The sequence below is a fragment of the Mytilus californianus genome, unplaced genomic scaffold (assembly GCF_021869535.1).
Source record: "Mytilus californianus isolate M0D057914Y unplaced genomic scaffold, xbMytCali1.0.p SCAF_7, whole genome shotgun sequence".
NCBI classification, from domain to species: Eukaryota; Metazoa; Mollusca; class Bivalvia; order Mytilida; family Mytilidae; genus Mytilus; species Mytilus californianus.
Window position 1 is genome coordinate 66,293,417 of NW_026262723.1, and position 27,749 is coordinate 66,321,165.

Sequence of the window (27,749 nt, forward strand, 5' to 3'; positions counted from 1 at the left end):
AATAATATATCGGGTTCTTTAATATGCTGAATTTAAGTGTGTATTTAGATTTTGGATTTGGGTGCTGTTATCAAATTGGTTCACATTGAGGTCCAAAAAATCCAAAATAAAACTTTGTTGGATTTCTTCAAAAATTGAATTCTTGGGGTTTTGGTTCTTTGATATGTTGATTCCAACCATGTATTTAGAATTAGGATATTGGACCATAATTTTTTTTTACAATACTTTTCTAATTACTTTGTATAAATTGCTTATTTCTTGACTTCAATGTGGTTTAATTCAAAATCTTGAATTCATGTGGTTTTATGTGGTGATATGCTGTATCTAAACGTGTATTTAGATTTAAGATTTTGGGCTCCCTATTTGAATTGGTGCAAGGGTCCAAAATGAAACTTTGTTTGGTTTCATCAAATATTGAACTATTGGTATTCTTTGATATGCCGAATCTAAGCATGTATTTAAATTTTAATGTTGGGGCGTTCTTTCAAATTGGTCCACATTAAGGCCTAAAGGGTCCAAAATTATACTTTGTTTGATTTTAAAAAAAAATTGAATTCGTTGGGTTCTTTGACATGCTGAATCTAATTGTGTATTTTAAATTTTTGATTTTGGGACCGGTTTTCAAATTGGTCTACATAGTCCAAAATTAAAATTATTTTGATTTTATGAAAAAATGAATACAAGGGGTCCTTTGCTAAACTGAATCTAAGCATGTATTTAGATTTTTGATTTCGGGCCAAGTTTTCAGTTGGTCTAAATCGGGATCCAAAATTAAACTTTGTTTGATTTCAGCAAAAATTGGATGTATGTGTGGTTCTTTGATATGCTGAATCAAACAATGTATTTAAATTTTGGATTTTGGGCCTCTTATCAAATTGGTCCACATTGATGTCAAAAGTGTCATAAATTAAACTTTGTTTGAATTAAAATAAAATGCTCCGCAGGGCGCAGCTTGATACGACCGCAGAGGTCGAACCCTGAACAGTTGGGGCAAGTATGGACACAACATTCAAGCTTGATACAGCTCTGAATTTGGATTGTGATTAAATATTTGACACAGCATAGGTTTCTGACACAGAATGAATGTGGTCTAAGAACTTAAAAATTTTAAATTGGACATTCACCTATTATGGTCCAATATCCAAAATCTAAATACATGGTTAGATTCAGCATATCAAAGAACCCCAAGAATTCAATTTTTGATGAAATCAAAACAAAGTTTAATTTTGGACCCTTTTGACCTCAATGTGGACAAAGTTGATAACGGGGCCCAAAAATCAAAAATCTAAATACATGGTTAGATTCAGCATATCAAAGAACCCCATATATTCAATTTTTGTTGAAATCAAACAAAGTTTAATTTTGGACCCCGATTTGGACCAACTTGAAAACTGGGCCCATAATCAAAAATCTAAATACATGTTTAGATTCAGCATATCAAACAACCCTAAAAATTCAATTTTTGTTAAAATCAAACTAAGTTTAATTTTGGACCCTTTGGACCTTAATGTAGACCAATTTGAAAACGGAACCAAAAATTAAGAATCTAAATACAAGGTTAGATTCGGCATATCAAAGAACCCCAATAATTCAATTTTTGATGAAATCAAAGAAAGTTAAATTTTGGACCCTTTGGACCTCAATGTGGACCAATTTAAAAACAGGGCCCAAAATCCAAAAACTTAATACACGGTTAGATTCAGCATATTAAAGAACCCCAAGAATTCAAGAATAAAACCCCATTGAAATTGATCAAGAAATAAGCAATTTATAGGAAGTATCTTCTTTTGCACAATACTGTGCAATTGAATATTTCTTGCTATTGCGCAATACTGTACAATTGACAATTTCTTGCTATTGCCCAATATTGTGCTATTGGATATTTCTTGCTATTGCGCAATACTGTGCAATTGAAGATTTCTTGCTATTGCGCAATACTGTGCAATTGAAGATTTCTTGCTATTGTGCAATACTGTGCAATTGAAAATTTCTTGCTATTGCACAATACTTATTATATAATAATTTACACATCCTGTTTGGTGTGCATCTCCTACCATATCATTATTATTTGCTTTTAAATATAAATCAGAAATAACCAACTTAAAATGGAAAATTTTAAAAGAAAAAAAAAAGGAAAAAAAGAAAAAAAAAAAATCCCCCCCCCCAAATTTTTTGAACCCCTTATGATTCATCACCCCCAAACTCAATCCCAGCCTTCCCTTTGTGGTATGGTACCTTGCAGTACAATTTCAGAGAGATCCATACACTTGAACACAAGTTATTGTCTGGAAACTAGAAAAAATGCTTATTTTTGGCCCGTTTTTGGCCCTCAATTCCTAAACGTTTCGGGCAATTACCCCCAAACTCAATTCCAGCTTTCCCTTTGTGATATGGAACCTTGTAGTACAATTTCAGAAATATCCAAACACTTACACACAAGTTATTGTCATGAAACTAGAAAAATGCTTGTTTTTTGCCCCTTTTTTTGGCCCCTAATTCCTAAAATTTTGAGGCAATTACCCCCAAAATCAATTACAGCATTCCCTTTGTGATATGGAACCTTGTGGTACAATGTCAGAGAGATCCATACACTTACACACAAGTTATTGTCTGGAAGTTACAAAATGCTTATTTTTGGCCCCTTTTTGGCCCCTAATTCCTTAACTGTTGGTACCATAACCCCCAAAATCAATCCCAACCTTCCTTTCGTGGTCTTGAACCTTATGGTAAAATTTCATGGAGATCCATTCACTTAAACTAAAGTTAGAGTGCGAAAACCAATGTGTCTTCGGACGACGCCGGACGACGCCAGACGACGACGACGACGACGACGACGACGACGACGCCAACGTCATACCAATATACGACCAAAAAAATTTTAATTTTTGCGGTCGTATAAAAAATGAATTCTTGGGATTCTTTGATATGCTGAATCTTACCGTGTATTTAGATTTTGGAAATTGGGCCATGGAAGGTAAAAGTCTAATTTCAAATTTTTCAATTTTTCGACCACATTCATTCTGTGTCAGAAACCTATGCTATGTCAAATATTTAATCAAAATCCAAATCCAGAGCTGTATCAAGCTTGAATGTAGTGTCCATACTTGCCCCAACTGTTCAGGGACCTCTGTGGTCGTATCAAGCTGCGCCCATCTGTGGTAGTATATCAGGCTGTTGTTTTCACATTTGAACTATTTCACATTTTGTCTACGGGTACTTTTGTAGCTTTTTATATGGTACATGTATAGGTTTTGTAACTTGTCATATGCCTTTACGTGACCTGTAATTGTGAACATATTTGTACTTTATCCTTTGGCCTTACTTGCCTCACTAGCAATCGTACCAAATATCTATTTTTGAAACGCGCGTCTGGCGTACAAAATTATAAGCCTGTTATCTTTGACTAGTTGTTTTACTATAACAGAAATAAATCAACTCGAAATGTTAATGTAATGTTTACTTGTTGATCCTTGTTCGATACTTAGATGCAGGTATTGTAAGGTCGAATTAATCAAACATTCGGAGAAAGGCTAAAACTCAAATGATAATAAGTGTTTTAATGAACATAGAATTATATACACTTTTAGAAAATTATTCAAATTAAGCACAATTACAACCATTGAATATATTATGTATGACAAATGTTGAATAACTTGAATCATCTTGTATTTTTCTAAAACATATTTATAAATCATAAAATTAGAATATGTGCAGTTTTTAATGTTTCAGTATTTCAAGAACAGGGATATAGCAACAAGCCCATGTCAAATATGAAGCTTAATTCACCGTGTTAGTGTTGGTTAGAGACAAAAAACCTAGCAAGTTATTCTTAATTTACAACGATTTTTCCAGTGGTCCTAATCAAAAGGTTTAATTCGGACTGAAGAAATCGTCGAAAAGTATTAGCAGAAATTCTAAATAAAAAGGTGACTTCACATTTAAAATTCAATGGACGAGACTTTTGCGAAACGAAATGTTCTTGCGGACGCTTATATATAATTAATCAACAAAGAAATATATTTTCCTTTACAAGAGTTTTATTTCACATGAAAGGTTTTTGAAATAAAAAAATAAATGGAGAATGATGCCCTCGCTTGCATATAACGTTATAAAGGGACATAACTCAAGAACGGTAAAAGTGACGCTACCCAAATTCATACTTGATCTGAATTTTGTGGTAATAAGCATTGTGTAATAGTTTCATCACATTTGGTTGAGGCAAACTTAAGTTAGAGAACAGAGTATAAAAATTCAGCAATTTGTCCTTTTGTAAAGGAGCATAACTCTTGAACAGTAAAAGTGACGCCACCAAAATTCGAACTTGATCTGTGTTTTGTGATAATAAGCATTGTATATAAGATTCATAACATTTGGTTGAAGCAAAGTAAAATTAGAGAACGGAAACAACAAATTCAGCAATTTTTTCCATTTTTAAAGGGACATAACTCTAGAAAGGTAAAAGTGACGCTACCCAAAATTCGTACTTGATCTGAATTTCGTGGTAATAAGCATTGTGTATAAGTTTCATAACATTTGGTCGAAGCAATCTTAAGTTAGAGAACGGAAACGAAAAATTCAGCAATTTTTCCATTTGTAAAGGGCATAACTCTAGAACAGTAAAAATGACATCACCAAAATGCAAACTTTGTCTGTGTTTTGTGGTAATACGCATTGTGTATAAGTTTCATAACATTTGGTTGAGGCAAACTAAAGTTAGAGAACGGAAACCAATTTGTGGGACGTACAGACGGACAAGGGTAAAACTTCATGCCCCCTCTGCTACGGCGGGGGCATAAAAACATATTGTTCAATTCATTATTTCTTTAAGCACATTATGCTTATTAGTACAAGAATAAATACTAATACATTTTTATAAGTTAAACCTAAAATGGCATACTACATCAGAGAAGCAAATAAACATCAAGTATTGTCCACTAACAGTTCTGTCCTATGATTAAGTGCATTAAATAGGAATTTACACAAATTACGCAAATCGTTGACATTTTCAGTGATGAAAAGTTGAACTCATTTGAACGACGATGGACGTCTATAATAAAAAGGTTTAATAAACTGTCTCCTTATATCTCTATAGCATTAACATTGCAATACAAAATGGAATTCATCTTCAATGGTATTCAAAGTACAAAGAGCACATTTTTCTGTCTAACCTTTTTACTCCATGATTACGTCCTTCTTCAACAAACAAATTATGTGAAGACAATCTGGGACGAGTTAAATACACTCTAAATTTCATATGTTTAATGAGATAATTCTGTAAACTTACATAATGGACAATATCTTAAATAACACTTATATGAAATGTTCATTTGATCATTTAAAGTCTGTTTTGCTTGATCATATATTCTTGTTTTTACAATCAATAATACATTACTATCAATAATCAAATTGTCTTGGTTATATCAAATCTCATTTAAACCTAAGTTAAATAATAATTGTTGACATTGATAAATCCAACTGATTCGATTATTACAAAAATTATACAGTTGTTCCCTATAGCCGTTCTTAAGAATACAGTTGCTTGTGGATAATAATTCTAACAAGTACTTCACTATTTTATACATTCTAAAATATATTAATTGATATCGACCCAATTCAAAATAGACCATAACATTTGTTGTACACTGTTTGACACTTAAAATATTTTTGCAAAAATCTAGTTGTACTTTTTCAATATTTGGAGCTTTATGGAAGCTATATATATAACAACCATAACATAGTATACTACTTTTATAAGTATCAAACAAATTCAAATATGTAAAAACATTCACATATAATGATGAAACCGTCGACTTTAAACCAAATACAGCTTTTCTACTTTGCTCAGCTAAATGTCTCTGAGTTTTAGCAAATTCATCGTTAAAATTTAACAGTACACCAGGTAACAAAATTCATCAACTATGTCAATAGCATTGCCATCATAATACCAGATTTTTTCGTCTTTCACAAAACCTCCGTTTCTAAATACCATAATTTTTGTTTTGGAGATATTTACAGTCAAACCCCATTTACAAGTATATAAGAAAAGTCTAACATAACTTGCAAGCCAATAACTGAATCAGAAAATATAATCATGTCAACAGCGTACATAAGTAAAAATAACGATAAGTCTTGTACTACATTTACGTAGGAATTCCATTTCAAAGTCACTGACACATAATGAAAAAAGTATGGGAGAAAGAACTTCCCCTTGCATAAGACCAACTGAACTTGTAAACTGCTCAGAATAAAAACCATCAATTTTCACACATACTTTTACTGTGGAGTACATTGATTTTAAAACAGACAGCAATTTAAATGCCTGTTATACCAACTCTTGACAGTTTCTACCATAAGTTAAGTCTGGATACGGAGTCAAATGCCTGTTTGTAGTCAACGAAGCAGCAATATAAACGTTTTTTCTTAAAAATTGCCTTCTGATTTATTATAAATACAAAGAACTATTTTAATTACAAATGACTTTTGAATTTTAATTTTGTCATCATACAGTGACAGGAGGAAAGTGAGAGGTTTATGGGGAAAAAAACTATGTGAAGATTGTTTATTCTTCAATGTTCTATTAAGTTTATAATAAATCTTTGGAATGTATGTAATAACGGAATGTCGTATTTATGGCTTTACCTTAAATATATGTAACAAAACACGTGTTTGTTTCAATCATCAATCAATCAATCAATCAATCAATCAAAAATCGTCCTTTAAGCTTTGTTTATCCTATGCAAAATGACAGTATTGCCGCCCTTTGTTCAAAATATATATGTAACTTTTAGCACGAAGTTAAAAACAAACAACATAATTGATATACACAAAAAAATGTAATTATATTTACAAAATAAATAAACATTTTAAGTAAAGAATTACATTAATTATGAAATTAATTTGTAAATGACGTCACTGGTACGTTACAATTGATATTTTTCAACTGAGTACCAAGTGATCAAGAGTGTTACAGTTTGTTATTCAGTGATTTTAATTGGTTAACAACGTCGTGTAAAGTAATAATATAAATAACTTTGATGTAAACCGGAAGTTCTAAAGATACTTAGGTTTGTATGTATACTTCATGAAATACAAATTTGCATATAAACAATAATAAATTTACATATGCACTTATATATACACAGATACATTACATTACATTTGTACAAAAATAAATAACTGAAAGGCATGTTCGCACAGTTTTAAGAACTGTGGCAATACCTTTTGATCTGATGTCCTTCAAAACGTAACAATTTAAATGTGTTCAAATATCGTGCCTTGAAAATGGCATTTAAGAGATTTATGTTAATCTATGTGAATGATAAAGCACCAAAGTTTGTTGCAGTTTGTACGTTAAAAATAATACTCAGCGATTCTTAATCCTTTCTTGGAAGCGTCGGTTTTAAGAAGTGAGTAAAATAAATTTTCTGAATTTCACCATTCATCTGCTTTTATAAATTGTTTGTTTAAAATCTCTATGAAGCTTCATTAAAAATTCAAACAGAAAAATAACAATGAGTTCCATTGGACTTAAAAATGAATTCAAAGTTTTTGTGAAAATGAAAACTCATATCTGTCATTTCCTAACGTCGAAAGAATCAGTACATAAAATTGTTATTCACAGAAATAAAATATATAAAAATGGAAAAGCTTGTCAGTAAATCTAAATATAAATTGAGGAAACCTTTACGTCCACATTACTGATATTTGTAAATTAGTTTTCCTATTTGTTATGACAATTGATATAAGAAGATGTGGTATGAGTGCCAATGAGACAACTCTCCATCCAAGTCAAAATTTATAAAAGTAAACAATTATAGGTCAAAGTACGGTCTTCAACACGGAGCCTTGGCTCACACCGAACAGCAAGCTATAAAGGGCCCCAAAAATTACTAGTGTAAAACCATTCAAACGGGAAAACCAATATATAAAAAACGAGAAACGAGAAACACTTATGAACCACATTAACAAACGACAACTACTGAAAATCAGATTCCTGACTTAGGACAGGTGCAAACAATTGCAGCGGGTTTAAACGTTTTAATGGTACCAAACTTTCACCCTTATCTGAAACAATAGTGCGACATCACAACATAGAAAGACACACTATAAAATATCAATTGAAATGGCTTAACTCAATCAAGACATATTAACACCAGTGAACATACACTGAACAAATAAATTTGATCTATTCACGTATTCCCTTTGAAATGTATTGGAAACCATGGGGAGTATTGATAAGAATATCAGCGAGGGGTGGAAAGGGGTAGAGGGACATGTAAATGAGTGGACGGGAAGCGAAAGTCAGGGACAGAACCGGGGGAAGAGGGGGGGGGGGTAAAAAAGGGATATACTGCCAAATTCTTTTTTGGCCGATTTTCGTCTGGGAGTAAGGGGAGGGAATTGGGAGTAGGGTGAGGGAAGTGGGATGTGGAGTAGGGAACTTGAAATCAGGGACCCCTGTGCATCCTTCATCAGCTGAAAGGGAATATCATTCAACTCCATTAACCATCGAACAAAGTACTTATCTAGATTACACCTATATCAGTGTACAAGGCGACATTAATGGTTGCAGAATATTCATTTTCATCCTATCATTCGAAAAATTATGCATTTTCAACTCTTACCATGCAAGAATGATCATTTTCAAAATACTCCTCCCTTCACCACCCTCCCACACCCAGAAAATCAAATGATGTTTCCCTTAGTCAATACTGTGCGCTGAAGCTGTGAATTACATACATTTAGGTTGTTACGTTTAGATGACATCAATATATTCATAACTATATGTGTGTACTACTTTGAATTTTGTCAAGTCATTTTTAAATTAGGAAAAATTCTAAGAACTGTAGAAACCATAAATGACTTAACAAATAAAATAATTAAGCAATTAAATGTCTCCCATAATAAGGTTTCACAATAACATTTATTTATACAGGCATACAAATAGATTATTTCAAATGTCAAAGATACCAAATGGAAAGCACTTTTGTTCTCTGTTTCTCAAAATTCTGAATATGCAAATGTCTATTTCATACACTTGAAGTAAATGGCGAGTACAAAAAAAATGAAGTATGCAGAAATATGATGGCAATTGTATGGATTTTACTTGACTTCCTTAAAAAATATCTCAGTTTACGAGACAACAGTGCTTTGAAGAAAAATAGTTTAATGCTAAGCAACAAGGTGTGTCAATTTCAACATAAAGGGTACAACATTCGTGACCTTACTGTTAGATGCATTTGGTATAGTTGATTTGTGATTAACCCTAAAGGTCTACTTCTAAAAACAGATTCAAAAGATACATGTGCACCCTATATATTTTCAAGTTTATGAGACAAGTGTTCAATGGATGCTTTTTTTATTAATATTAAATAAAAAAATAGTTATTACCATTGTTTCAAAACCATATAAATTAGAATTCATTCAAATTCAATTACAATATAAATGGTATTTCGCCGAAAGGTAAAACTTTCCTTCGAAAGCACAAGCTAACATGGAAACAAATATCTGAATAATTACAGATCCTATGTCTACGCTTTGCACCCAAATGCTTACTTTGAGTTGTAAGTGAAGCATGGACACAGTACATGAAATTATATTTTAATCAGATTGCAAAAATTACAAACACAAAAACCTCAATGCTAAAATTAAGTACTGACGCCCCAAATTTATAAATGAAAATCCCTCTTAATAAATTTCATGCATCCGTTTATGATCAAGAAGTTTCTTGAATATATTCAACTCCCTATATTTCTCGTCGAGTGTTGTCTAATTAACACTACACAGAAAAAAACTAAATATTTACAACTACGTGTGAAATATAGGGTAGACCATATGATTTCACAATGTATACCATTTATCTATAAATCGATATTTTCTATTTGATTTTAATCACACTGATGAAGTTGTCTGCCACTGATTGCCATGTTTCCGGTTTCTTGATAATCGGCTGTTGCCGTTTGAATTGGAGGTACAAAGCCATTCGAATCTGCTCGGGGATGAAGTCTGCTATCATTGTCCACCTTAATATCCTGTAGATGAACGACTTCTGTAAATAAAATTTATATATTAATGATGAAATCGCTATGGACTTTGTATTGATAAAAACACGACATATACACTTGTACTGAACATGGTATTGTATAACATATTTTTAAAAAAATGCCAAGGAGACAACTATCCACAAGAAACGAAATGACGTAGAAATGTGCAACTTTCGCTCCGAACAGCCATCAGCAATAAGCAATACCTATGCCGCTTATCAAGCTATAAAAGGCCCAAAATGACCAATGTAAAACCAATCAAACGAGATAACTAACGGCCCTATTTATTTACAGAACAATAAACGAAATATATATATATATATATATATATATATGATATACAGCAACAGACAACATCCACTGAGTTTGGCTCCTGATTTGGGATAGGCACAGGATGTGGAGGGGTTAAACATATTTGCAGGCGCCCAACTTTCCCCTAACATATGACAGTGGCGTAACAACACAGATACGAAAATAAACAGTACAATCAATTGGAAAGGGCTTTACTCAAAACACAAAAACAACTAACAAAACACAAAACACAAAACAAACAGATATGAGTGAACTCGCAGTTACTGGTGATGTCTTATCACTAAATAATTTGGTGAATATGTTGAACGCATCTATATCCAATCGAACTTGAAATAATTAAAACAACAGGTACAGTTACGTCTGAATCATATATTGACTCAAATCTAGAAATTGACAATGAATGTTGATTGAGCACAACTATACGACAAAAGAGATGATTCAGAGTCCCAATTGTAAGCTTTTCATTTCTATGTAGCAACATTCTTAACACTTTAACAAAGATTTCAAACTATCGGCAGACAGGAAGTGGCTGCACGGCAGATGTAATAAAATGCTCCGCTGGGGCGCAGCTTGATACGACCGCAGAGGTCGAACCCTGAACAGTTGGGGCAAGTATGGACACAACATTCAAGCTTGATACAGCACTGAATTTGGATTGTAATTAAATATTTGACACAGCATAGGTTTCTGACACAGAATGAAAGTGGTCTAAGAACTTAAAATTTTTTTAATTTACCTATTCAAACCATATCATTATTATTTGTTTTTATATATAAATCAGAAATAAGCTTTTTTGGCAATTACCCCCAAACTCAAAACCAGTTTTCCCTTTGTGATATGGAACCTTGCAGTACAATTTCATGAAGATCCATACACTTACACACAAGTTATTGTCCTGAAACTAGAAAGATGCTTGTTTTTTTGCCCTTTTATGGCCCCTAATTACTAAAATTTAGAGGGAATTACCCCCAAAATCAATCCCAGCCTTCCCTTTGTGGTATGGTACCTTGCAGTATAATTTCAGAGAGATCCATACACTTGAACACAAGTTATTGTCTGGAAACTAGAAAAAGGCTTATTTTTGGCCCCTTGTTGGCCCCTTATTCCTAAGCTTTTTTGGCAATTACCCCCAAGCTCAATTCCAGCTTTCCCTTTGTGATATGGAACCTTGTAGTACAATTTCATAAAGATCCATACACTTACACACAAGTTATTGTCATGAAACTAGAAAAATGCTTGTTTTTGCCCCTTTTTGGCCCCTAATTCCTAAAATTTGGAGGCAATTACCTCCAAAATCAATCCCAGCATTCCCTTTGTGATATGGAACTTTGTGATACAATGTCAGAGAGATCCATAGACTTACACACAAGTTATTGTCATGAAACTAGAAAAATGCTTGTTTTTTGCCCCTTTTTGGCCCCTTATTCCTAAAATTTGGAGGCAATTACCCCCAAAATCAATCCCAGCATTCCCTTTGTGATATGGAACCTTGTGGTACAATGTCAGAGAGATCCATACACTTACACACAAGTTACAAAAATGCTTATTTTTGGCCCCTAATTCCTTAACTGTTGGTACCATAACCCCCAAAATCAATCCCCACCTTCCTTTTGTGGTATTGAACCTTATGGTAAAATTTCATTGAGATCCATTCACTTAAACTAAAGTTAGAGTGCGAAAACTAATCTGTCTTCGGACGACGACGCCGGACGACGACGACGACGACGACGCCAACGTCATACCAATATACGACCACAAAATTTTTTTTGCGGTCGTATAAAAATTGCTTACACGCTACAACTCATCATCCCGGGCCTTAAATGCCGACTGACATGAAGAGGATAGGTGAGGTGAGGTGACAACTCATCATATCAAGATGTAGACCAAATGTAAAAGCTTTTTCTTCCAAAGAAGCAATAAAAACTTTGAAAATATTTCTACCTAATATCTAACAGACGGACGGACAGACGGACGGACGGACGGACGGACTGAATCAAGCGGTTAATAAACCTGCTTTTGCCTTCGGCGACAAAGGTAAAAATAGAAAAGGCCAATTATTGCCTATTATCAAATACAAAATTAGTGTCCATATCAAATACAAAATGCATTGTTGTATTATACAGTTATATATACCTTCTTGACTTTTCTCGAGCAAGTCTGTTTCTTCTTCCGATGAGGCGTCTATTTCAGTTGAAGACCTAGAATCATCCATTTTCAGCTTTTGATTAATTTGTCGACGCAATCTAAGGTTCTGATATATAAGGAAAGAACATACTATAGCCAATATGGCCAATATAGCCAATCCTATCAATGTTGGATACAGCCATATAAACGAACTCTCTTTACAGCTGGAGGGACTCAATGTTTCTGTAAAATAATCTATATTCTTCTACATGTGTACAATAATTTTCGAATTAAAACATTTTAAAACATGAAATGTTTATATTCATATTGCAAGAGTTGTCTTGCTTTTGATTTTTAAACTCGTTTAAATAAAATGATATACATAATTACGTATGCCTCATATAGTAAAACCATCTTTTGAATTCACATTATTTTCAATTTATTTTTTAACACGTTTGAAACTAGAGGTTCACGCTGAAATGTCGCGCCTGCTTTACTGGTCATTATTGAATTTATGTTTAAAGTCTTTAAGATAAAAGATCAGTACGATAAACATAATAAAATTTTATCAATTGATCAACCATCCATGTCAATAAGGTGAAGGTTTAGATTAACCCTCCATTATAATCATTTCATTTATCAAATATATTTAACCTATTGTTCATAGTATCTGAGAAACGTACCTAACTACTAATAAATTGCTTCGCTGAGCGCAGCTGGATACGACCGCAGATGTCCAACCCTGAAAAGTTGGGACCAAAATGAACACAATATTCACGCTTGATACAGGTTTGAATTTGGATTGTAATTAAATATTTGACACATAATAGGTTTCTGCCACAGAATAACTGTAGTCAAAGAACTTAAAAACTGGTTATATGATTTGAATATATATTCATTTTTTTGCTTTTGTGCAATACACTATGCTGTTGTATATTAACCCCAAAAAAAATATTTGATTTTAATTTCTGAAATCTGAAATGAGATAAACAAAACTCCCCAAAAAAATTTTTTTTTCACCTCCCCCTTTCCCTTATTCCAAAAAAAATCTTTCCCTCAAGATATAGTCATTATCTCAATTCAAATTTCTAATAAAGTTTGCAACCATAATTACCCATTTAAATACATCATGAAAGTCTTAAAATATAAAATGACATACATAGTCATGGCTAAAATTAATATTAATTAATTGTAACTTCTAAAAAAAAATTGACAGCTAAGACAATCATCATTTCTTAATAAATAATTTACTAGCAGTGTAAGGGAGTTAATCAAACATTGTTGTTTTTAAATGGGATTGGATTACCTCCCTTTGACTGCTTTAAAATTGTCTTAATTGTCCTTTAACCAGAAAAAACCTTGTTTTTCCCCCTTTTTTGCCCCTAATTCCTATATGGTTTAAGCCATACCCCCCCCCCCCCTTCCCCCCAAAAAAAAATCAATCCTAACCATCCCTTTGTCGTATGGAAACTTATGGTATAATTTCAGAGAGTTTCATACACTTAAACACAAGTTATTGACTGGAAACTACAAAAATGCTTATTTGGGTCCCTTTTTTGGCCCCTAATTCATAAACAGTTGGGACCATAACCCCCAAAATCAATTCTTTTAGTGGTTAAAAACCTTGTGTTAAAATTCTATTGATTTCTATTTACGTATACTAAAGTTATTATCCGGAAACCATCTGTCTTCGGACGACGCTGACGACGACGACGACGTGATACCAATATACGACCAAATTTTTTTTTAATTTTGGCGGTCGTATAAAAACGAAAGAATAAACATTGACCAACGAATAATGAGAATGATTTCTATGTCAAATGGAACCTGCAAGACGGACATGTATTCCTTACAACTTTTCCATACACCAAATGCTGATGACCTACGGTTTATAGTATCCGACAAACAAACCTAATCATGAAAACTCAACCTTGATCACTGGTTCATGAAATGAGATCAAGGTCAAGTAACAGACATACAGACTTGCAAGGATCCCTAAACACCAAATAAAGTTATTCACGTAACAAAAAATATAATTTTTTTAAAGCAGCCGCTTAACCATGAAAATAAAATGCTTCGCTGGGGCGCAGCTTGATACGACCGCAGAGGTCGAACCCTGAACAGTTGGGGCAAGTATGGACACAAAATTCAAGCTTGATACAGCTATGACTTTGGATTGTCATTAAATATTTGACACAGCATAGGTTTCTGACACAGGATGAATGTGGTGTAAGAACTGGAAAAAATTTAATTTACCTATTATGGTGGAATATCCATAAACTAAATTGTTTGTTAATTTCAATATATCAAAGAATATGTAGAATTCAATGTTTGATGTAATGTAATAAAGTTGAAATTTGGACCGTTTTTGTTCAATGTGGACCAATTTGGTAACATGTATAAATAATCAAAAATCTAAATACATGGGAGCCCATTTAAATACATCATAAAGGTATTAAAATAGAAAGTGACATCATAGTCATGGCTAAAAATAAACAAAAATCCTTAATCAGCAACATTTAAAGTAATATCTAAAAATAAAATTCCTTTGTAACCATAAAAGCCCATTTAAATACATCATAAAGATATTAAAATAGAAAATGACATCATAGTCATGGCTAAACAAGCAAAAAAACCCTTAATCAGCATCATTTAACAGTAATATCTAAAAATGGAAATTAAATCATAAAGGTATTAAAATAGAAAATGACATCATAGTCATGGCTAAAAATAAACAAAATCCTTAATCAGCATCAGCAACATTTTATAGTAATATCTAAAAATAAAATTCCTTTGTAACCATAAAAGCTCATTTAAATACATCATAACAGATTTTAAAATAGAAAATGACATCATAGTCATGGCTAAACATAGCAAAAACCTTAATCAGCATCATTTAACAGTAATATCTAAAAATAAAAATTTCTTTGCAACCATAAAAGTAAAATAGAAAATGACATCATAATCATAGCTAAAAATAAACGAAAATTTTTTTTATTGGCAAATTTTAAATGGAGTTTATTATACTAAAACAATAAATTTGCAACCATAAACATGATAAAACCCCATTTAAAACACATCATAAAAGTATTAAATAATTCAACTACATCATAAGGCTATAAAAATAGAAAATGACTTCATAGTCAAGGCTAAAGGTAAACAAAAAACCTTCATCAGCAAAATTTTATATTGGCAAATTTCCAATGAAGTTTATTACACTAAAATTGTTGGCAAATTTCCAATGCATTTATTAACAATAAAGTTATTGGCAAATTTCCAATTTACATAATTTAAAAGCAGTGTAAATGAGATATTTAAATGAGTTTGAATTACCAACCTTACACTGCTTTTAAATAATGTTCTTTACTCAATTATTTGTCTATTAAAATGGAAACCCTTGTTTTTTAACCTTTTTTCCCCTTATTCCTTAAACATTAGAGCCATAACCCCCCCCCCCCCCCCCCCCCCCCAAAGCCAATTATTACTTTCCAATGTAACTTAAATTTCCAATATACATAATTTTAAATTTCAATTCCTCATGATATATAATCGTATCATTATTATTTTCTTTCATATATAAATCTGAAACAACCATCTTTAAATGGAAAATTTTAAAGAAAAAAAAAGGAAAAAAAAAAATCCTACCTCCCACACATTTTTTCAACCCCCTTTTGATTCATCATCCCCCACCTCAATCACAACCTTCAATTTGTGGTATGGTACATTGCAATACAATTTCACAGAGATCCATACACTTGAACACAAGTTTTTGTTGCAAACTAAAAAAATCCTTATTTTTGACCAATATTTGGCCCCTTATTCATAAATGTTTGAGCAATTAACCCCAAAACTCAATTCATACTTTCTCTTCGTGATAAAAAATAACTAACTTAAAATGTAAACTAGAAAAAGGCTTATTTTTGGCCCCTTGTTGGCCCCTTATTCCTAAGCTTTTTTGGCAATTACCCCCAAGCTCAATTCCAGCTTTCCCTTTGTGAAATGGAACCTTGTAGTAAAATTTCAGAAAGATCCATACACTTACACACAAGTTATTGTCATGAAACTAGAAAAATGCTTGTTTTTTGCCCCCTTTTGGCCCCTTATTCCTAAAATTTTGAGGCAATTAACCCCAAAATCAATCCCAGCATTGACCCTTTGTGATATGGAATCTTGTGGTACAATGTCAAAGAGATCCATATGCTAACACACAAGTTATGTCTGGAAGTTACAAAAATGCTTATTTTCGGCCCCTTTTTGGCCCCTAATTCCTTAACTGTTGGTACCATAACCCCCAAAATCAATCCCCACCTTCCTATTGTGGTATTTAAACTTATGGTAAAATTTCATAGAGATCCATTCACTTAAACTAAAGTTAGAGTGCGAAAACCATTGTGTATTCGGACGACGACGCCGGACGACGAAGACGACGACGACGACGACGACGACGCCAACGTCATACCAATATACGACCTCAAAATTTTTTTGCGGTCGTATAAAAATGAGGTCAAGGACAATGGACATATGACAGACGAAAATTTCGTTAAAAAAGACATTTTATACAAGATATGTGACAAGTTTTATACAAATAGTTTTCGCGGTCGTCACCACCGCCGGAATAGCATCAAATGACCATATATCTTGCATTCTGCGACTTTCGTTACAGGCGTGATTAAAAATCTTACCCATATTCGTAAACAGTTTCAAGTAGATCAAAGATGAACAGAATATTCTGACATTAGGACATAAAATTAGTTAAATAATGGCCAAAACATGGTTGGATAATTACACTTTCATATCGAACTTCTACGAATAACAATTATCTGAACAATTCTTTGAGTTAGCAAAAATTAAAATAAACAAAAATACCGAACTCCAAGAAATATTCAAAACGGAATGTCCTTTATTAAATGACAAAATCAAAGCTCAAACACATCAAAAGAATGACAAACAACTGTCATATTTCTGACTTGGTGCAGGCGTTTCCTTATGTAGAAAATGGTGGATTAAACCTGGTTTTATAGCTAGCTAAATCTCACACTTGTATGACAGTCGCATAGAATTCCATTATATTGACAACAAAGTGTGAACAAAACAAACAATAATAAGCAATTTGCAATGCTACTCTTAATAACAATTTGTCATTTGAATTTTAAAACAAGAAATAATTGTAACAGGATGCTGTTAAGAAGTCTCCCAAACAAAGCTCCAATAATTCGTCATTCCCATGGTCGCCTGACATTGGGCAAAGTCAAGTACAAATTGGTTTGTGATATGCATAAGTGACGCCTATGGATTGACCCTGTATGTCATTCAAATCTTCTTGAAATGACGAACAGTAATATATATGGTTGTTTAGGGGTGTAGTTCTCGACCGTTTATAAGTTCTCAAAAAAGGGGGGTGTGATCCCCAGGGGACTCGCCAGTTATTTCATATGATTTGTTTTTTTTTTGTCCCATACAAGAATATATATGGTTTAGGGGTGGGGATCTCGACCGTTTACAAGTTCTTAAACAGGAGGGGGTGGGGGTGACCTCAGGGGACTCGCCTTTTATTTCATTTGATTTGTTTTATTGTCCCATACAAGAATATATATGATTTCGGGGTGGGGATCTTGACCGTTTACAAGTTTTCAAAAAGAAAGGGGTGGGGGTTACCCCAAGGGACTTTCCCTATATTTCATTTGATTTGTTTTATTGTCCCATACAAGAATATATATGGTTTCAGGGTGGGGATCTCGACCGTTTACAAGTTATCAAAAAGAAGGGGGGTGGGGGTTACCCCCATGAACTTCCCCTATATTTCATTTGATTTGTTTTATTGTCCCATACAAGAATATATATGGTTTAGGGGTGGGGATCTCGACCGTTTACAAGTTCTCAAACAGGAGGGGGTGGGGTGACCCCAGGGGACTCGCCTTTCATTTCATTTGATTTGTTTTATTGTCCCATACAAGAATATATATGGTTTCAGGGTGGGGATCTTGACCGTTTCAAGTTTTCAAAAAGAAGGGGGGCTGGGGTGAACCCGGGGACTCCCCCAATATTTCATTTGATTTGTTTTATTGTCCAATACAAGAATATATCTGGTTTAGGGGTGGGAATCTCGACCGTTTACAAGATAAAAGCACATTCTCAAATTGAAGGGGGTGGGGGTAAGAATATATTTGGTTTAGGGAGACTTAATTATCTACAAAATGTCTAATTATGAACAGTAAATTTCAAACTGCATATATACAGTCCTACTAGTAAATTTCAAACTTTATATATACAGTCCTACAGATCTTATCAGGAAACAGAAAATTTTCAAATAAATTTGTCACTCCAATCATTATCATATGCTAAGATATTTCCCAGATCTAATTAATAATGAAAATCATACTTGCAAATCTGAAGGGTTATTTCCCTTTGAACAGAACTATTGTTTAACATAGTACTCTAACATTACATATATAATAATTAATAATGTAATTAACTTCAAAATGTCTAATAATATAGCTTATAATCATCACCACTTAGGAAATAGAAAATTTTCAAATAAATCTGTCACTCCAATTTTTATTTTGAGATAAGACATTTACTATGCTTAGTCATAATATGATAACAAAAGAAAAATATTTTTAAAAATACCACTTTTGGATATTAAAAATGGCGATAACTCAAAAAGGTGAAATACTAAAATCGTGAAAATTGAACTTGACCTTCATTTAGTCACAAGAAACAACATATCTAAATTTGAAAAAAAAATCATCACAGCGTTTTCATGTTATTGAAGAGACACTGTTTGGCAGCCGCCCGTCCGCCCGCCGTACATCCCCAAATCAATAACTGATATTTCCCTCGAAAATCCGGTTAACAATGAACTGACAGTATGTATCTATAGGCGACTATATGTTATAGGGTTGCATGGTTTGATGCACGCATTCTATTTTCATTTTCGCATCTGGCATATCAGAAAGTTGCTTACCCTGTTGACATACATGGATTTGTTTAATATCATAGCAGCTTTTATAGCCACTATTTCCTAGCTATATAAATATCTACCTATGTTGAACAATATTCTGCTTAGCTAGCCTACCAAAATGATGTTATTAACCTATCCGACGCAATGGTGTATGCTCTAGCATGAATATTTCGCACTATCTAGGTCTATTTAGAAATATGTAGTACATGTAAATGAATAATGTCGTTTTTAATTTTGATTTGTTTAAAGCTTTGAGACTTCAACTCCAGCTAGAACTAAAAACTACAAATGGGACATATTGATACCAGTTTCGTTAATTACATTGTAGGTCAACACCCAACCAAAGACAAGGTAGGAAATTAAAGATGGGATTTTAGGGTTTCCAATTAAATCAGAAATAATTAATCTAGTGTAATCCATTTCCTTTAAAAGCAAAAATGAGTCCGTTTGCTATCAATCAGATATTTGTTCATGTCTTTCAGTCGATATCTTATTCTAGAGAATATACCCAAAAAATAATCAACAAAATAACTAAACTCCAAGTTAATTTCAAAAAGGGGGAAGTCCTGACCATAAAAACTGACAAAATCAAACGTTAGTCTATATCAACCAACGGAACAAATAGAAAACAAAGGTCATATTCCAGACTTGGTACATGTACATGCATTGTAAAAGACTAGATTGTTGTTGACTTAACAAATATTCACAAATAAAAATGAACATACCTTTACAGTATGACGAACAGTTGGATAAATGCATGTTATCTACCCAGCAGTAGTCTTGAAAGTCAGAACACTGTCGACACACTTGTTTTTCGGTTTCACAAAATTCATACCCAAGTTTGCAGAGCTGGTTATCACAATCTGCTAGGATAACTGAAAAAGTCGGAGATGTCTTTATTATCAAAATTTACAAAAGTAAATAAACGAAAACTGATTTATATATAAAAAAAAAAGTGTATTTCCCTTTCGAAATATTTTTTGCAAGTTATACATCTCAACCTTAAGTTGAAGTGGCATTATTTAACTCTTTATTCCTTTTTAAGGAAAGAAAACGTAAAATATGTTTCAAGTCAAATTGCACACTTTGTGCATGCAGATCAAGTACATGTACAAAGTTGATGCGTTCTTTACAATTTTAAAGAGTGCATGTCTAATACCTTTTAAGGTTTTACATATTGGTTATTTTTTAAAAGGCATTTTATCAAATGGTTTATCTTATAAATTTTGACTTGGATGGAGATTTGTCTCATTGGCACTCATACCACATCTTCTTATATCTATTATTTGCTAACAGTTTAAACATTATATTGCAAGCAAATATTTGAATTAAAACAAATCATTAATTTGGATTATTTAGCTGTACATGAATTCTTAAGGATGTTCGCTCCTCTATTTCAAAATAACAAGCTTTTTAATAGACTGTTATAAATTGATAGTTTATAAATAACTGAACTTAAAAGAGAAGTTAAGATATAATCAATTGAAAATTTGGCGGGAAATGATTCTCTCTAGATTTTTCTTAGACACTTTTTTTCTTTCAAAAACTATGATAACACAACAAGGATTTTTTAAGATTTTCAAAAATTGGCTTTTTAAACTATATGTAATAAAATCATGAAAAGAAAAGTAGGTTATAGCGGGCAAAATTATTATTGGCACTAATTGGATACAACTAGAGGATTCCGAGTATCTGACAAAACGAATTAAGCTGTGTTTGTCTTTCTTGTTGTTCATATGTTGATTATTTGTTTCCTTCTTTTTCGGAAAAGAAAAGTATAAAAATAGTTCAACTAGTTAAGACTGCATGTTTTCACTCATGCCGTATCAAGTGCATTTATAAGTTGGTGCTTTCTGAACAATCTTTTAAAATGTCAAAATCTCTTCAAGCAGTTAATATTATACACCTATTGACTGGGTGTGAGGGTAATAGCAAGTTTGTTGTCCCTGAGATACCAACTATTGCTCGAGGCAAAGCCGAGAGCAATAGTTGGTATGCGAAGGGACTACAAACTTGCTATTACCCGCACAACCAGTCATTAGGTGTTTTATTATACTGAACAACACAGTCATTAAGTGTTTTTATATACCAAATTAACTAATTTTCTAAAAGTGTACATATATCATCTGAAAGAAAAGAAAAAATGTCACATAACTTGACATGCACAAGATGAACTATACGGTTTTTTTTTATAGTTCTTCTTGTATTTGTAAATATTTTATTAATTGCAATCAAGACTAGAAATACTTGTGTTAAATTTTCCGTGCATATGATAAATTTAAGCTAAAGTACACCAAACGCAAATTCGCTTTTAGAATACGACGACCGAACCCATATTATGAATAAGGTACTATATTTTAGATCTTTAAAAGATTTTCTCTCTTTTATAATTGCTTCTTGTAAGTGAAATTACAATCGACACAAACAGATTATACCGTTTACAATATTAGAGTTTGACGTTGACAAGCAAAATAGTCAATGACATCATTATTGTCCAATGAAAAATAAGCATGAAAAGGTACGGGAAAGATGATTATGAAACTATTAACCGGGGTAATAGTCTTTGAAACTATTGACTGGCAAATAGTCTGTGGAATGAAATAGCACAACTATTTCATTATTTTTTATATAGAAAAAACATACTGAGGTATAATAAATACAGTTAGGTTACTTTTAAAAAAGATATTCGCTGCTAGCACTTTGAAAAATATACTCCAATTTAAAATTTTAATTTCAAAAAGATTATTAATGTACGTGAAATGAAAGAATAATTCGAAGTAAGCTGCGAATAACTTTTGGGATCTTATTTATATGTATAACGTTTCTCAAAAATGTTTTATCACAAACAAGTCATGCTTTTAAGTTACAAAATAATTAGATAACAAATAAATATACATGTATTGAAATTGCATAGTGCATTTTCATTCATTTGAATTACAAATACATATTTTGTTTTAATAATATAATACTTCAAGTATTAAGTGCTTGTTTTGAAATTATCAACAAACTACACTAGCATCTATAAACTTACCAGAAAATTGTGTTATTAATCCTATCGAAAATATTACTTCCAACTTTCCTACATCCATAGTGTTTTGCTCGAAAAGGCTAAAAAAAATAATACATTCTATTTTTCGTTTTATTTATGTTATCAAGAAACTATTGCATATTCTTAAACTATTGCATTCATGTATATAACTATAGTTGCATATAAATCATTTAGATTAGGGGAGGGTTGAGCACTCTTAAATATGTTTAACCCCGCCACATTCTGTATGTGCCTGTCCCAAGTCAGGAGCCTGTAATTCAACGGATTGGTTGTCGTTGGTTACTATTTGTCTTTTGTACATTTTCTTTAGTACGTAAATCAGGCTATTAGTTTTTTCGCTTGAAAATGTTTACATGTTATCGTGTCGGGTCTTTTATAGCTTACTATAAAGTATACATTTTCTCATTTGCCGTACAGGTACCCATGCATATATCCTTAAATGTACGTTATTTGGTCTCTGATGGATAGTTGTCTCATTGGTAATCATAAGACAACCTAAATCTAGTCACAATTTCTCCCCCTATTATTATCATATGTTGGAAAGTTATGGTCTCTTAAAAACTTCTTTTATCCATTTCATGCCCATGGGATCTTGCCTTCTGGTTTGGAATGATTCCCCCTCCCCTCTTTCATATCAAATGACATAAGATGAGTATGACCACGAATAAAACCAGGGATTGCATTGTTTTACGGAAGCCAAATATCACTTGACATCATTGTTCTTATGATGTCCTCGTTTAAATATTATGTGTATATTTTAGTGTACTGAATTTTGTACTTATACATAATCAAATAAAATGCTCCGCTGGGCGCAGCTTGATACGACCGCAGAGGTCGAACCCTGAACAGTTGGGGGAAATATGGACACAACATTCAAGCTTGATACAGCACTGAATTTGGATTGTGATTAAATATTTGACACAGCATAGGTTTCTGACAGACACAGAATGATTGTGGTCTAAGAACTTATTTTTTTTTAATTTACCTATTCAAACCATATCATTATTATTTGCTTTTATATATAAATCAGAAATAACCAATTTAAAATGGAAAATTTTAAAGAAAAAAAAGGGGAAAAAAATCCCCCCCCCCAATTTTTTGTACCCCCTTATGATTCATCACCCCCAAACTCAATCCCAGCCTTCCTTTTGTGGTATGGTACCTTGCAGTACAATTTCAGAGAGATCCATACACTTGAACACAAGTTATTGTCTGGAAACTAGAAAAATGCTTGTTTTTTAGCCCCTTTTTTGGCCTCAAATTCCTAAACGTTTAGGGCAATTACACTCAAACCCAGATTTCCCTTTGTAATATGGAACCTTGTAGTACAATTTCATAAAGATCCATACACTTACACACAAGTTATTGTCCGGAAACTAGAAAAATACTTGTTTTTTGCCCCTTTTTTGGCCCCTAATTCCTTAAATTTGGAGGCAATTACCCCCAAAATCAATACCAGCCTTCCCTTTGTGGTATGGTACCTTTCTGTACAATTTCAGAGAGATCAATACACTTGAACACAAGTTATTTTCTGGAAACTAGAAAAATGCTTGTTTTTTAGCCCCTTTTTGGCCTCAAATTCCTAAACGTTCAGGGCAATTACCCCCAAACTCAAACCCAGATTTTCCTTTGTGATATGGAACCTTGTAGTACAATTTCATAAAGATCCATACACTTACACACAAGTTATTGTCCGGAAACTAGAAAAATGCTTGTTTTTTGCCCCTTTTTGGCCCCTAATTCCTAAAATTTTGAGGCAATTACCCCCAAAATCAACATCAGCCTTCCATTTGTGGTATATTACCTTGCAGTACAATTTCAGAGAGATCCATACACTAACACACAAGTTATTGTCTGGAAACTAGAAAAATGCTTGTTTTTTGCCCCTTTTTTTGCCCCTAATTCCTAAAATTTTGAGGCAATTATCCCCAAAATCAATCCCAGCATTCCCTTTGTGATATGGAACCTTGTGGTACAATGTCAGAGAGATCCATACACTAACACACAAGTTATGTCTGGAAGTTACAAAAATGCTTATTTTTGGCCCCTTTTTGGCCCTTAATTCCTTAACTGTTGGTACCATAACCCCCAAAATCAATCCCAACCTTCCTTTTGTGGTATTAAACCTTATGGTAAAATTTCATAGAGATCCATTCACTTCAACTAAAGTAAGAGTGCGAAAACTAATGTGTCTTCGGACGACGACGACGACGACGACGACGACGACGCCAACGTCATACCAATATACGACCGCAAAATTTTTTTGCGGTCGTATAAAAAAGGGTCAAAGTCTCAAATGGCCTGGTTTTAATATTTGTGACCAATATAAAATGTTTACAACCTAGTTGCAATTACATGAAGGATGTACATTTTGCTTGAAAATAACTTAGTTTTCAAGTCTGGTAAAATAAGGGAAAAAACAAACAATTCTATAATATATTGTACTAGGCGCACAACTTCAACATTTGTGCAATCTTCCTGTGAAGTTTCGGGTATCAGAGATGAAACCTGTAGGAGAAATTGATTACACGCAACTGGTAACCTCTTTAAAAAATTTTGCTGAAAAGTGTCTATGATCGGAAGTCTGGAAAAATGAGAAATAATTGCCATACAATTCCATAATAGCAGTTGCACAACTTCAACGTTTGTGCAATCTAAATGTGAAGTTTTAGGGATATGGGCTAAAAGTCATAGAGAAAGTTTATTACACAAAACTGGTACCCTCTTTCATAAATTTTGCTGAAAAAATGACTGGAGTTGTGAAATCAGGAAAATTGAGAAATCATTCCTCAAACATTCTATAATAGCAACTTCAAAATCGGTGCAATCTTCCTGTGAAGTGTCATGGATATGGGTTGAAAACTGTTGGGGGAGTTGATTACACACCTTCTTTCGTAGTTTTTCGGAAAAATGACAAAGTTCCGAAGTCGGCAAAAAAGAAAAACAAATCCTCAGACAATTCTATAATAGCAGGTACACAACTTCAAAATGGGTGCAACCTTCCGGTAAATTGTCAGGGATCTGGGTTGAAAACTGTAGGAGGAGATGATTTAACAAATTAGGCACAAACTTTTCAGTTCAGCCCTCCCAGACGCCCGCTCGACGTCTATCAAAGAAAAGAAGAGGCCCAATTGAGGCTAAATTTAGATAGAACTTGTACTCTCCTGTGAAAAGAATTATTCACATTCTTAGCAGTTCATGCAGCAAATATTTCAATAGTGCTTCATTTTGTAGTTTCTATCTTTTATTTTATCATATATATATAATTTTTCATTTCCTACTGTTTGAAAGGACAATTGTTGGAAATGAATACTTCCAAGAGACATACAATGTAATTCAGCTTTTTCATAGATTAATACAGGCAACAAAGGCAACTTTACAGCTGTGTTTTTTGCATATTTAATGTTTTAAGTGTCCAACATCGTTGTTTTATCATCTCAAGACAGAATAATGGATTTTATAACAAGCTTTGAAAATTTGGACCACAATATGGCATATACTAAAGCATGGAATGGAGATAAGTATGAAAAATCTTGAGTTTGTGCTTATGTTGTAAATTTTGAATAAAATGACAAATTGAATGGAACTGTCATTTTTATCTGTTTAAATGGCACTGTTTACTATTATTTTTTAAATAAGATAAGATAGAATTGGATACAGGTAGTTTATCAAGCCTTATCTGAAAGAAGTACAGAAGGTGTGAACCAGCATGTAGGGGTGGGGACATAAAATGTTCCATGTTCCATTAAGTAATAGAACATAAAAGTATTTCTTATAGCCAAGGTTTTCACAATAACTCAGTATTGCATTGATAGTGTCATAAGAATTCTTTTTATCTTTATGTCATATTTCCCCAGCTTTAGGTTGGCCTTTTGTGTACCCAAAGGCAGGTGAAGGAAGTCAACTTAGGAGCGCTGATATTGGATGTAAGGGTACAATATATTTTTTTATTTATCTATGAATAAGTGCAGTGTGTATATTTACAATATAAATTTTGAAACCCCTTGAATATTTTCTTGAGAATTATTCGAAAAGACTTCCAAAATTTCATAAATTTGATGTAAAATGACGGTGGGCATGGATAACATAAACAAGCACCGCTGGAAGATGGTCATGATACTATTTGACTTCAATTTCTAAAGCAAAATAATAAAGAACTAATACCACACATAACTGTTTTGTCCAGGTTTTTATTATAAAAAGTGGTAAATTTAGAAAATGTTAGTATTGTCGCCTATGGCATAATAAATACTACAGTTTTCCCTGAAAGCCGGCTTTGGACTACGAATTACGGATTACGAAATACGACTTTATCTAATTACATTAATTTTACCCTGGACACACAGTTTAACCGAACATGGATCCACATGTAATGAAATGGATATATATGTAATGATTAGTAATACAACTAAATATAAATAATAAAAATATATGCATATGCTGTCGTAAATAAGATAATTGCATATCGAATGACAAAATACTCAAATATATTTAATTAATCAAAAGGTTAAATTATAGAAGAAAGTTTATATTATGTGGTTTACCTACATATAAAATTTTACGTGTAGTCTCGTCTAAATCTTCAGCGGAAGAGAATGTCTTAGAAAGTTCCAGCTATATTTAGATACATAATTTCCAATCTATTTTTAGTCATTACGTTACACATTGCGTAGTATACGCCTTTTTAAACAGGTATACAATCATATGATCAACGACCTTGATAAATAGATCTATAAATATAATCATACAGGTGCATCAGTTCAATCCTTCTGCTTTACGTTTTTAAAAGGCTTAATCCTAGTTGAATTGGTGTACGCAATGTGAATTTATTTGCACAAGCTGAGCCTGGAGCAAGTCTCCCCCCTTTTCAAAGTTTCTTTTATTATTGCATTTCACTTTCAGAAGTTTGTTCCCTTTCCACACACACGCAAACACTTTTCAGCCTGCTCCTACGCCACTGATTTGATATTTATAAAGTAATTAAATTTAAGCAAAATGTTCTTCACGTCAAAGTGTCGCCATATTGAATGGAAATGAAAGAGGTAATTAAAAAGACATTTCTCACTTTGCATGCATTGTCACCAACAGAAAAGCTGATAAACAATGCTTGTGTTTTCCTCGTCTCCATGTTCTTCAACATTTGTTCAGTAGAATATTCCACCATTTGTTCAGCCGAATAAATACAACTTAAACAAGGATTTTGCATGTCAATGACCTTCCTGGTTGGTGGCAATCTTTTTACGTCACACAGGTATGCATT

General features: G+C 32.8%; 1 long non-coding RNA gene across 1 annotated transcript; it reads right to left on the bottom strand.

Annotated features, from left to right (window-relative positions):
* Nucleotides 1-3,542: 3,542 nt before the first annotated feature.
* Nucleotides 3,543-27,712, bottom strand: LOC127708551 (uncharacterized). The gene is made up of 5 exons (XR_007985297.1): nt 27,038-27,712; nt 22,472-22,548; nt 20,166-20,315; nt 12,489-12,722; nt 3,543-10,048 (listed from the first exon to the last, which is right to left on the bottom strand). It is a non-coding gene; the product is annotated as an uncharacterized LOC127708551 (long non-coding RNA).
* Nucleotides 27,713-27,749: the final 37 nt, after the last annotated feature.